Raw genomic sequence first — 265 nt, 5'->3', positions numbered from 1 at the left:
CATTTCAGGGGACATGAGGAATTTTGGAGGACAATGGGGTGTTTGGGGGGGAATGGGACAACTGAGGGGAAAGTGGGGTATTTGGGAGGGAAATGGGATATTTGGGGGGAGATGGGGCATTTCAGGGGAAAAAGAGACAGTTGGGGGGAAATGGGGCAGTCAGGAGCAAAATGGGGTATTTTGGAGGAAAATGGGCCATTTGGAGGGGAAATGGGGGCATTGGGGAGGAAGGCAGGGCAATTGGGGGGAAAACGGGATATTTGGG

The 265-nt window shown here is 52.8% G+C and overlaps 1 protein-coding gene across 1 annotated transcript in view; it reads left to right on the top strand.

Annotated features, from left to right (window-relative positions):
* Positions 1 to 265, top strand: part of FER1L5 (fer-1-like family member 5) — a 13785-nt gene that overhangs the window by 3771 nt on the left and 9749 nt on the right. The window lies entirely within an intron of this gene.

The sequence above is a fragment of the Haliaeetus leucocephalus genome, unplaced genomic scaffold (genome assembly GCF_000737465.1).
Source record: "Haliaeetus leucocephalus isolate CR32 unplaced genomic scaffold, Haliaeetus_leucocephalus-4.0 Scaffold162, whole genome shotgun sequence".
Lineage (NCBI taxonomy): Eukaryota > Metazoa > Chordata > Aves > Accipitriformes > Accipitridae > Haliaeetus > Haliaeetus leucocephalus.
This window is presented reverse-complemented; position numbering and strand designations above follow the sequence as displayed.